This window comes from Elephas maximus, chromosome 22, assembly GCF_024166365.1.
Source record: "Elephas maximus indicus isolate mEleMax1 chromosome 22, mEleMax1 primary haplotype, whole genome shotgun sequence".
NCBI lineage: Eukaryota > Metazoa > Chordata > Mammalia > Proboscidea > Elephantidae > Elephas > Elephas maximus.
The window spans coordinates 64,836,651-64,849,284 of NC_064840.1; the positions used below are offsets into that span (position 1 = coordinate 64,836,651).

Consider the following 12,634-nt stretch of genomic DNA (forward strand, 5'->3'; position numbering starts at 1 on the left):
TAAAGGTTACTGCAACTCAGCGTAAGAGATTTATCCGAGACCACATAATCCTAAAAGAGGTGTAATCCTAGAAAGTGTGTGGAAATGGAAGGTGGCAAGTGGTAAACTACATAATCAATCTTCCCACAGATTATGTGGTACGTACACTTAATAGGCCTAAAAGTAATTACTATGTCACCCTGTGTTGGGCTTAGAGAATAAAATAAACCCATCATATATTTACCTTGTAATTGCATGGCACTTACTGTGCCTTCACGGCTTCCTAATATGGTACTTATGTTATCAAATGAGTACTACTAACCACACAAGTAAAGTGAATTTATTTTCAGCAAGGTTAGCGGACTGTAAAATGAGGTGCTACCAAATGAAAGCGTGAACAAGGAAATCAAGCAGAACCAGTTCAGTAATCAGGCAGTGAACACATAAAAATAATTCACAAGGTAGAGTGCAACCAACAGAAACAACAGTATCTGAAAGGTCAGAGGTTTATCCAGTACTTTTAATAACAGCCAGGTGGGTGTTGAGAAACAGTGTGTGGTGTAGACTGTAGTGCTGCCTTCATGTCGGTCGAAACAGGAGAGGGACAAGGATGGAGGCAAACTTCTCAGACTACCCAGAATCATGGGCATGGTGACTGACGCTAACCTTGGAGTTCCAATGTCTGCCTACGTCTACGGGGGTAGCAGGAGAGCAACTATCACTCCTCTTAAGCTCCCACCCTCCCTCTACTCAATTTGTCTTAAGTGAAGCTCCTTGGAGAACATAATTCTACTAAGAGTAGAGAAAGGTCACAGAACACAAGAGATGGCACCAAGCCAGGGGAGCAGGAGCAGTGAGGTCACTTTGGACCAATTAGCCTCTTTTCTTCCCCTTCCTTCCAGTTCCTTAGGCACTGTTGACTGATGACATAATCACCTCCAAGAGGTGTATCCAGGGAGAACACACCTGCTCAGCAACTGAGCACATACCAAGAAACAGCCTGACAGTGCACTGAGTGCAGCTGCTCTACTGCTGAGTTGGCAAAGAAGAGACAAAGACCTCCTTCGAGTCTCAGGTACTAAAACAGGAAGGGCCAGCAGCCAGAGGGTAACCAGGGAAAAAACACCTCTGCTGGAAATGGACATCACTGGACATGACCATCCTAAGACAAAACTGAGTAGCAGGAACAGGTTGTGTTTGTTGCCCTGGGTTCCCACTTGGTCCTTTATGTTCCTTCCCTCTCGCAACCCAGGTAAACAGAATTCTCATTCTCCCTCCAGACACAAGCCTTGTTTTTAGGAAAAAATCTTTATGTATGCCTTCAGACTGAGACATAAATGTTTCAGATGGCTCCACGTGTTTTCTCTTCCAGGAATTTTTTCAGATTCTATTTAAGTCAAGAGAATGAAATACTAAATCACAAAATTTTTAAAAAGTGAGTAAAGGGACTTTGGGAATAGAATGTGGGAAGAAGGAAGAGAGACCTGTATAGAAAACACTGCTTCTTGTAAAGTTTATTCTGACACTTGGTAGGACAGACCTATCTAAAAGCTGGGAGTCAATGGAGGGAGACTTCTATAGAAAGATAATAGATGTGGTATTTATTTTACAAGAACAATCTGTTCTGGGCATTAAAAGTTCATGATATAATAATTTTGTTAATTCAGTAAACATTTGTTGAGGGCCAACCATGTAGTGGGTGGGAGGATGCATAGATGAATTAACACATGGCCCAAATCCTTAGCTGTTTCTTGTCTGAAAATGGTAGAAGACCAGTCAGTAATGAGATTCTGGTATTTCAGGTGCAGTTACAGGGGTCTACTCAAGTACTAAATCCGTTGCCATAGAGTCAATTCAGACTCATAGTGACCCTATAGGACACCATACAACTGCCCCATAGGGTTTCCAAGGAGCAGCTGGTAGATTCGAACTGCCGACCTTTTGGTCAGCAGCTATAGCTCTTAACAACTGTGCCACCAGGGCCCCCAAGTACTCAAAGCCACATGCTTATCTCTCAAGGAATTTAATCAGACGTCTTTACCCAGAGCTCAAGTTCTTCTAAAGTTGGGTCACTGTGCTTCTATCTTCTTTTCCTTTTTTTCTTTCTTCTCTTCTCTGTCTACTCACTTTTACTTCACCTCTTTCTTTTTTCTCTTTTTTGTCCTTGGTCTCTCCCTCTTCTAATCTTTCTTTCCAGTGAAGAAGAGTGGCTTTCTCTAAAAATTTCTGCATGTTTACAAAAGTTGCAGTGGACACTGTTTTTGTGTGCTCAAGACTGACCCAAAAGTATCTGAAGTCCAGTTCTACATGTTCTACTTTGGCTTCAAGGAAGAAGGAAGAAAGTTGTGTATATGTTTGTGTATGAGCACATGTGCACCTGGGGGGTGTCCATGAAAATCATTACATTCATGTGTGTGTTCATGCAAGCACACAAACACACAACTCAACTCTTGTCAGAACACTGGAAGCCACTGCCATTTCTTCCCAGGAAAATCAATCTAGCAACATGACCACATGGTAGGGTCAGCTTTGGGGGCCTCACAGCCTTTTCCATGTCCATTCCTGTGCTCAGGCTCTTTTTTGCTGCGTTGTTATATACTCCAAATTCAACTGTATTTAATGTACCTACTAGGTGGACCCCTGCTAGTGAAAGGTGCTCTACATTCATCACTGAAATCTCCTTCCATCCCCACCAGGCATCTAGCTCCTACTGTTCTCTATCTACCCATCCATCAGGTGCCAGCCCAGCATCCTCCCCCCTTGAAAGTGACTCTGCCCCAAGCCAGAAACCCTGCCAGCCTATTGTGTTCTGAACTCTTATATAGATGTGGTCTCTAACACTCATTTTCCATCATACTTTTTAGTGTTAATTATCCTAGTACCAGAAATCCTGGTGGCCTAGTGGTTAAGAGCTATAGCTACTAACCAAAAGCTCAGTAGTTCGAATCCACCAGGCACTCCTTGGGAATCCTATGGGGCAGTTCTACTCTGTCTTATAGGGTCACTATGAGTCAGAATCAACCAGACAGTAACAGATTTTTTTTCTGTCCTAGTACCAGTGAGTTGGTTTGTTCTCCCTAACTGCTTTAAGCTCTTGAAAAGCAGTGATATCTATATAATTTCTTGCAGAACCTTGGAAATCATTGTGCACAACTATTCACCGATTGCTTGCCTGGCCTCAAACTGTGTGAAGAGACGTATTAAAGTAACCACATTCTTGGGTTGATTTTGGAGTCTCCGCTGCAAGGACTCCCTTCCATTTGCATTTATACTATGTTTGTTTAGACCCATTTGCTCTCTCACATAGACAGCACTGATGGCTGGTTTGCTCAAAGTGATTTTGAACAAAAGTGTTGACACCTTGTGACTGAGGAGTTTATTCTGCCTTTTGTGGACACGAGATGCTTTTTTCTGATTTCATGTCTCCATAAACAGAAGCTTTACATATCGATGAGTTACTGATGTCTTTCCTGAATCCTTTACCCCCATTTTCCTCTATCCGAGGGTCACAAAAGCTTAAGGCAAAGCTTGCAAGGATCCATAATGCGGTTAAATAAAATAATAATAATGTTGTATATAATCTACGGCTTAAAAGCAAAACAAACATAATTGTTTGAGAAGTCTCTTGAATTCCAAACTAGTAGGAACTATTGAGGAATGTGTTCATTGCCAGAAGGGGTATGGGACATCTGCAGAGAAAGGCCCCAGAGATTAATAGAGGCTTGTAAACTGGGACCCGGGAGAGAATATGTTTATGGGTTCATTTGGTCTGGAGAAAAGAGAGCTATAAAGTGACTTCGCGGTGATCTTTAATGCATAAAAAGTTGTTATAAGAAGAGACCACAGTAGGTGCCCAGTGACGGTTCATTTATGATGAAGCTAGTAACCAACTCTTCACCGTCCCTAACGAGAAGTGAAAAGGAGGACGTGGCCTTTTATTACAGCAATTGGGACTCTGGTTAGATATTAAAATGACCTTTTCTACAATGAGAGTTGTTAAAAAACTGAACTGTATTTCTAAGGGAGATTGTGAAATCTTTCAGGAAGTCTCTAAAAAACAGCATGACTTTACAATAGTCTGCAGTTATATTTTATTATTTTTGGTCAAAGCTGGTGAGTAGGGCTAAATGACCTTTCAAAGTCCCTTCCAATGTTCTAGTTCAAGAAATAGGCATTAACAAACTTAAAGGTTTTATGAATTATAATGACATCAGCCATTTAAGGAACCACTATTTCTGAGGGACTAACCAGAAGGGCTCTTTACTTCGTTGGCCTTTCTGTTTTCAACTACTTCCCGTCTAAGACACATATTAGTGACACTTATTAATGGAAAATTTACTCACTTCCTATGTTATAAACTTAGCTATAAATCAGATCAGAATCTACAGGATTAGAATAAGGTACACAGAATTAACAAAGGAGCATAGCAAGTGCATTTCAAAACATTCAGTATTGTATGTGATTTCTTGTTAGATGTTACAGAATGACCATTGGTCCCATTTCAGAAAAAAGAAAAGAAACTTGAATAGAGGATATAAGAGTCAGTAAATTGCTAAGAAATCCACACGATAAATGTTCACAAATAGAAGGCTGAGAGAGGCAATGCAAAGGGAAGACAAGAGAACTTGTACTCCCACGGCAGCAGCCCTGCCAACAAGCTCCCTCCACGTAGCCAGTGCTGTGGATACGGAGTCTCTGTGACAAAATATGTAATTGCATGCTGAAATATGATACGATAGAAGTTATTTTAGAGTTGATTGTACTTGCTCCCATCAAGAAGCAAAACTTTTTTCCTTTAACGCATCAGAAAATAGCTTTTAAAGGTCAGCCATGGTCAGCAATTTCAACTATCTTTGGAAACACTGGTGGCGTAGTGGTTAAGAGCTATGGCTGCTAACCAAAAGGTCAGCAGTTCTAATCTACCAGGTGCTCCTTGGAAACTCCAGGGGGCAGTTCTACTCTGTCCTATAAGGTTGCTATAAGTCCGAATTGACTCGTCGGCAATGGGTTTGGTTTTTTTGGTTTTTGCATTGCTTGGTATCTCATATCGCCTTAACCAATCATCATCTCTGCTTTTCCGGTCTCCCATCCTTGAAAACATCATTATTGTTACTGTGGCGGTTGTTGTCTTATTGTTATAATCAATCACAACAATAGCTAATCTTTAAATAGCACTTACTATATGTGAAGTACTGTTCTAGTACTTTACATTTAATTAACTCATTTTAACCCTCCCAACAACCCTGGAAAACTTCTCAATTTAGTTATATAAAGCAAGGCAAGACAATCAGTTACCTTGCCCAAAGTCCCACAATTGGTAAGTGGTAGAGCTTACCTGGGTAGAGCCCAGGCAGTATGGCTCTAGAATCAATGCTCTTGACCACTCCCTATTTAGCCTATAAAGCCTCGTCCTTCTGATCATGTCACCTGACTAGTTCAGTTCTCAACAATACGAGGAACTCATTACTCAGCACCTACCTTATGCTCCATTCTTTGAGAACTGCAGATATGACCTCATTCTCATTCTCACAACAAAATCTATTAGGTAAGTATTATATTTTTATTTTACAGCTGATCAAACATAGGTTCAAGACTTCATAATAAGAACTGGGAAAATCCAGGATTTGAACACATATCCATCTTCACGCCCAAGCTGCTTAACCATCACACTGCACTGCACCCTTATTTTCCTCTCTGCTCTCTCCACTCCTGTACCCCAGACTAACCTGCTATTACAGATCAAATCATGCCCCCTGCCCCACAATATAGTTGGAATTCTATTTTTTTTTTAACTCCTATATCTGAGGTATAATCCAGTTGGGAAAGTTGTTTTGTTGTTGTTATGTTCACGAGGTCATACCAGTGTTGGGTGTGTCCTAAACCTAATCACGTCTAAGTTATAAAAAGAGCAAATTACACACACACGCACGGGTGTAGGGGGTGGGGTGAGACAGATGCCATGTGAGGGTCATCTATAAGCCGAGAAACCAAGGAAGGTTCAGGGCTGCTAGCAAAGAAGAAATGGGTATAAATGAGACTCTGATTGGGAGTTTTAGCCTCTAGAACTGTGAGGAAAAACATTTGTTTGCTAAAGCCACCTATTTGGGGTATGTGTGTTACAGCAGCACTAGGAGATAAAGACACTTGCCCTGCTGAAGGACATCACAAACTATAAGGACTGGTATCATCAACAGATTGATGGTAGGCAACCTCCCCTGGGCCTTCCTTGCAGCTAATTATTTTATTCATTTTCTGGGTCCAGATAACACTTTTATCAAGACAGCTTCTCTGAACTTTGCTCCCTTCTTTCAAGATCCTTACTTCTCGCCTGTCCATCTTTGTTGCTGGTAAAAAAAATGGAGGTAAGGATATGCAAACGCACTCTCCTACAACCCCAAATTCCTCTGCTCCTTCACACATCTTCCTATCCTTTTCTCTGTTCCCTGAAGAACTGCTCTCCTTCCGTGTCAAGTTGGCTCTGATACAGCCCTCTCCTTCCTCCATGGGGACCTGACCTTATTCATTATTCTCTTTTGGTCTTGCATCTTCAAACTCTTCCTCCACGCTTGGGCCTTCCCCTCTGCCTACAAACATACTCTAGTCTCTCAAATCACTCTTCCCAAATCCTCCCCTCAACTTACTCTCTGATAAACTTCTCAGAGATATAGCCTTCATTACATCTTCTGATTTTTGTGTTTTTTTTTTTTGTTTAAAAGAACTTAAAGCCTTTTTTTTTTATTTAAATTAAATATTTTTAATACATGTTCCTTAATTTCCTCCAATGGTTAACACCAGTCCCAGTTGAAAATAAACAAATAGAAGTAATCATTTGTGTAAGATTAGAAAATGTTCTGGGAAGTATAAAAATAGTTACAAAAAGAAAGCTTTCCCTGCAACTACATCTCCTCCAAAATAACCATGCTTGATAGTATCTCGTGATTCCTTTCAGAAAGGGAAAAAAAAAAAAAAAAATGCCCTTAGTTTTTTCTTTTTCTTCTTTACACTAAAAGGGTAATGCGGTACTTCCTTTTCTGCACTTGCTTTTTCCAAGTGTGATATCTTGGAGATCTTTCCTTATCAGAATATACAGACCTACTTTATTCCTTTTTACATTTGCCTAGCAATTTTTTTTTTTTAGCCCATTGCCAGGCTGTATGATAATTTATTTAATTAGTCCTCTATTGTTACATTCTTTGATTGTTCCCCTAACCCTTCAAAGTCTGTCTTTCACCTAAATCACAGTTCCCTTTTGAAGGTCATTTGTAACTGCAAATGACTTTGTCTTATTCTTGACCACCACTGTGCAGCAAATAGCCAGCCCTCCTTCAAGAAACACCTGTCCCTTAAATTTGATTCTCTTGTCTGCTCCTTCTTTCTTGTTTAATAACTACCCTTTATTCTCCTAGTTTTATATACGGGCTTTAAAGTTCAGTTTTTGGCCCCTTTTCCTTGTTCTATTCTAATCTAATTGGATAGTCACTCATACATAGCGTGTCAATTATACCTTCACACCGAAGAGACTGAAATCACATCTCTCCTCTCTGAAGATCTGGTCTCATATTTCCTTCCTGCTTGCTGGACAAAACCACCAGCATCTTGTGATAACATTTCAAATTTGTCATCTGAATTACAGATTTATCATTTCTATGTTCTTAAATATTTGCTTCTGATAATGACACCACAAGTAACAAGGCTTGAGATTGTTAAGAGTCATCTCTGATTCTGTTTCCATGGACTCCCTCTCCAGTGACTCACATGCCTTACTTACTGATTGTGTCTCCAGTGCCTTCAATCTCAATTTCCAATAGCAGACAGCCCAGTTGACACCTACATTGTACAGTTTCCTCGCTCCTGGTGTCTATGCCCCAATGTTGGATCATTCTAAGCCATATTACCAAAAAAAAAAAACCAAACGCATTGCCATGGAGTCCATTCTGACTCATAGCGACCCCATAGGACAGAGTAGAACCGCCCCGCAGGGTTTCCAAGAAGCAGCCAGTGGTTCCAAACTGCAGACCTTCTGGTTAACAGCCAAACCCTTAACCACTAGCCCACCAGGGCTCCTTAAGCCATATTACATGTAAGTTATTTTTTCCAAAGTATTGGTACTGTCACTCCAATACTTTTCAATGATTCGCTGTTGTTTCTGTTAGGTGCTGTTGAGTTGGTTCCAACTCATGGTGACCCTATGCAAAACAGAAGGCAACAATGACTCTCTAGCATGTATTAAGTCCACTGCAAGGTCTTTATCTTACTGCTGCAGTCACTTTATGCTCCCGCCCCACCCCATATGTCAACTCTTTTCACCTACTTCACATCTATAGGGTCCCTATACTGTATCTAAACCTGGTAAGTCAATTTTTTCAAGTAGAAATTGTACTTCTGCAGACTTTTTTTTTTGCTCAGGCTCTCTTCTAATATCGCCTTCAATTCTAACCATTCTTCCAAGGTTGACAATAAAATCAGCTATTTTATAAAATATTTCTTGATAGTTCACATTCAAATATGTTTTCTTCTTCAATTTAATAAGGTTGCCAAATTTAGCAAACAAAAATAAAAGATACACAATTAATATTGAGTTTCAGAAAAACAATCAAATTTTTAGTGTAAGTACTTCTCATGCAATATTTGGGACATGCTTGTACTAAAAATTTGTTTGTTGCTTACTTGAAATTCAAAGTTAACTGGCTATCCTGTTTTTTATCCGGCAACCCCATTTTAGAACTGCAAAAGAGCTAAGCTTTGGCCCATCAGGCAGGAAGAAAGGTAACAGAGTAAAATAGACTAGGACTTGAACTCCATACCTTGAGAAAACTAATTCCTTATGCTTAATTTCTTATCTGAAATTTGAGAATATAAGATCTATAAAAACTTTGAAAATACCAGTAAGTGTAAGGGTGCAGCCTGTGAATTCACATTTTTAACAAGTACTCTGGGTTATTCTGATACTAAAGGACATACTGGTCCATTTCCTATTTGCTGTGTCTGTGCTTGGTTTTGAGGTATTTAATGAACAAAATTCCATCAGGTCCGTTAAGGGCAGGGTCAGCGATACCACTGAAAATGGTAGTGAGAATAAACATACACTTATGATGAAATAAAAACTAGATAATATAAAAAAAATGAATGTGGTAAGGAAACTACAAATGTTTCACATATATATGGGCTCATTTGAGTCACAGCAGGAATGATTTTGAAGGAGAAAGCAAAGCATGCAATTTGTAGAAAGTGCTGTATTTATATAATTGAAAATGATCAGGAGAAGATGAGGAAAGATGACGGACAAAATAGAAAAAAATTTTTTTTCTAGAATGTGGCTAGAGGATCAGCAACAATGCCAGTAACCTAATGTTAACTTGGGGGACCCTAGAAGTCTGTTGAGAATTTAAAGATATGGCTCAAAGATGTTGTGGTGTTGAAGAAGAATATTGACTATCCCACGGACTGCCAAAAGAATGAACAAATTTGTCCTGGAAGAAGCACAACCAGAATGCTCCTTAGAAGCAAGGCTGGCAAGACTACATTTCATATATCTTGGACATGTTGTCAGAGGGATCAGTCCCTGGAGAAGGACAGAGGGTCAGCGAATAAAAGGAAGATCCTCAATGAGATGGATTGACAGTGGCTGCAACAATGGGCTTAAGCATAACGATTGTGAGGATGGCACAGGACTGGGCACTGTTTCATTCTGTTGCACATAGGGTCACTGTGAGCCAGAATCAACTCAATGGCACCTAACAACAGCTCAAAGATGCAGACAGTTCTATGGGTTCAAGGTCCTATTCAAGTCTACAAGGCCTGAAAAATGTTAAGAAGCCAACGCATGTCCCTTATTTTCTGAGGAATTCTCTACCCTGGTGAAGATCATAGAGGATAGGGATTTCTAGGGTCAACATTATTCTATTACGCATGAAGCCAGAATATTCTGGGAAAAGATGGCAAATGGAATGTGTATTAGTGAGAAGACCATATCTAGTTTTCAGACTTTAAAAAGATATTCAGACCAGTCTTCGGTGGGAATGATTCTGGGAAGCATACACTTTGGGCTTTCATCTAGTGCTGGCACAGAGTAGATAATGACAAATGATCACCTCCTTCCTTACCTTTTTCTCAAATCACTTATTTCTTCTATCTTTATGCAGTTGTTGGAAAGAAGTGTTTCTCCTTTTTTTTCCCACATTTCACTAGGTCAAAACTAGGCTTTGTACAGAATAGTTTCATAATAAATAATACTGCATAAATAGATAAAATAAATGAATACCACATAAATGAATAAGAGTGAGTACATAGAGGCACAAAAAAAAATCTTGCAAGAAGACTGAAGACCATAATTCAACATTTATTGAACATCTAGTACATACTAGGCACAGTGCAAAATACTACAGGTATAATGATGAATAAGACTGTGTATAGAATACCAGGTAGCAGGGACTATGTCTATCAGGTCTAGAATCCAGACTAGTACACAGACAATGAAAATATAGTATGGAAATAAAGAAACAGTTTGAAAGTGGGGTGAATTACAGGAACAACTAACCCAGATCTGGGGAATGGTCAAGGCCTTATGGATGAAGTTGAAACCTAAAAGAGGAATAAGTTAAATAGGTTAAGGGTGATGTGCAGAGAACATGTTTTCAAGCAGAAGCAACAGATACCAGGTGCCACTAGATGCCAAAAAAGGTATTCCTACCCTCTCACCACCACTCACTCTATCCTTCAGCTAAACTAAGAACCTTTGTTTAGCTGAAGGATAGAGTGAGTGGTGGTGAGAGGGTAGGAAGGGTAGTATCTAATGAGGCAGTGGATTAAGTGAAGGTGATATGATTAAGGGAAGTAGGTAGGGGCCAGATTATGTACATATTAATTGTTTTGGACTTCATTTGAAGACTAAAGGTGATCTATTGAAGAAATCTAAAAAGGGAAGTGATGTGATCAGAATTACATTTTAGAAAGATCAGAGAAGTTCATGTAGGGCAAGACTGGACACAGTGAGGCAACTGTAGAAATTCTGGTTAGGAATGATGATGGCCTGAACTTTAAATTTTTTTCTTCTGGTACATCATTTTACTTTTGTTTTCTCTCTTACTACCCTTACTGTTACTTTTCAGTCTCGTCCTCTGACATCCTCTACTTCTAAATGTTGGTGTCCTTCAGGGCTCAGTCCTCAGATCTCTTGTCTTCTCTATCAACACTCATTATCTAGTGATCTCATCCAATCTAATGGTTTTAGGTATCACCTGGACACTGACAAGTTCCAAATTTATGCCATTAGCCAAGATCTTCCCCTGACCTCCAGTCTCATATATATTCACTGCCTTCTCAACCTCTCCATTTAAACGTTTAATAGCTATCTCAAACGTAGCATTTACAACACTAAACTTCTGATTCTCTCCGCAGATTTGCTATACCAGGTCTTTCCCATGTCAGTAATGGCAACTCCACCCTTACAGTTGCAGAGCCGACATTTTGGAAACATCTATAACACCTTTCTTTCTCTCACACTCTATATCCAATCCATTAGCACATTTGCATTTTGACATTGCCTTCAAAAGACATCCAGAATACAGTCCATTTTTACAATTTCCATTGCTACCTACCTGGTCTATGCCATGATCCTCTAGAGCCTATATTATTGTAATGACCTGCTCACAGGTCTCCTAGCTTCTGCTCTTGCTCCCTATAAGCTTATATTCTACCCAGTACTAGGCCATATCACTCTGTATAAAAGTCCTCAACTGCTTCCCATCTCGCTCAGAGTAAAGGTCAAAATCCTTTAAATGGCCTGTATAACACACTCCATAGTTTGCCTGCCCCCCCCCTACTTTTAATTCTGAGCATTCTTCTCTTTGCCACTGTGTTCCAGCCACCTTGACCTCCTTGCTGCTCCTGAAATACTCCAGCCTAGCTTTTATTGTTCCATTTTTCTGGAATGCTCTTCCCCCAGATATCCTGAGTATTTCCTTGATTTTTTTTCAGGCCTCTTCTCAAATGTAATTTTATTACACAGACATTCTCTGAACACTTTATGAAAAAAGCAATACTTCCTGGAGCCCTGCCCAAGGTCTCCTTACCTTGCTTAATCTCTCTCTTTAGCACTTATCACCATCTCCATTGCACTTACCTGGTGTAGTCGAGTCAATTCTCACTCATAGTGACCCTACAGGACATAGTAGAACTGCCCCATAGGGTTTCCAGGGAGTGGCTGGTAGATTTCAACTGCCAACCTTTTGGTTAGTAACCCATCTCTTAACCACTGTGCCACCAGGGCTCCTCCCATAGCACTTAGCACTGTGTATTTTCTGGTTGGTTTGTGTATTTCCTTACCCCTCCGCCCCCGACTAGAACTGTGATCCTTGTGGAAGCAGGAACTGTGTCGTTTTTGCTCACTGCTGATTTTCCACTCCAGAAAACATCTTCGAGCACATTCCAGGGACTCAATAAATAGCTGTTGAATGAATGGAGGCATGGGTTTTGGCAGAGTGGAAATGAAGAGAGGGTGATGAACTTGAGATCTGTTTAGGTGATAGAATAGTCGGATTGAGTCAGAATCCACTCAATGGCAATGGGTTTGTGTGTGTGTGTGTGTGTGTGTGTTGGGGGGAAGGGTACAGGCAATGCATTTTTTGTTGTTGTTGTTGGAGGAGGATGAGGAAGA

At 40.1% G+C, this 12,634-nt stretch overlaps 1 protein-coding gene across 9 annotated transcripts in view; it reads right to left on the reverse strand.

Moving 5' to 3' along the window:
- UNC5D (unc-5 netrin receptor D) overlaps positions 1-12,634 on the reverse strand; it is a 630,356-nt gene that overhangs the window by 80,023 nt on the left and 537,699 nt on the right. The window lies entirely within an intron of this gene.